A 242-nucleotide genomic window follows, 5' to 3' on the forward strand; every position below is an offset into this window, starting at 1 on the left:
GGCCGACGGGGGGTCCCAACAGCGCGGGAGGAAGAGGAGCACACGGCCCGGGCCCTCGGGCACCCCCCCTAGGACCAGCCAGAAACGGGTTCGTTTCTTCTCACGGGAGGTGCCATGCCGACAAGCAGCCTCTGTTCTCGGGATGACCGGAGCGGGCGGGCATGCAGCTTTCTGAACGCTGTTTGGGCGGAGGAGGGAGGGATCCGCCAGAGGGGCCGCCGCCGGGCCCTCGGTTAACGGCC

The sequence above is a fragment of the Myotis brandtii genome, unplaced genomic scaffold, assembly GCF_000412655.1.
Source record: "Myotis brandtii unplaced genomic scaffold, ASM41265v1 scaffold1026, whole genome shotgun sequence".
Classification (NCBI taxonomy): Eukaryota; Metazoa; Chordata; class Mammalia; order Chiroptera; family Vespertilionidae; genus Myotis; species Myotis brandtii.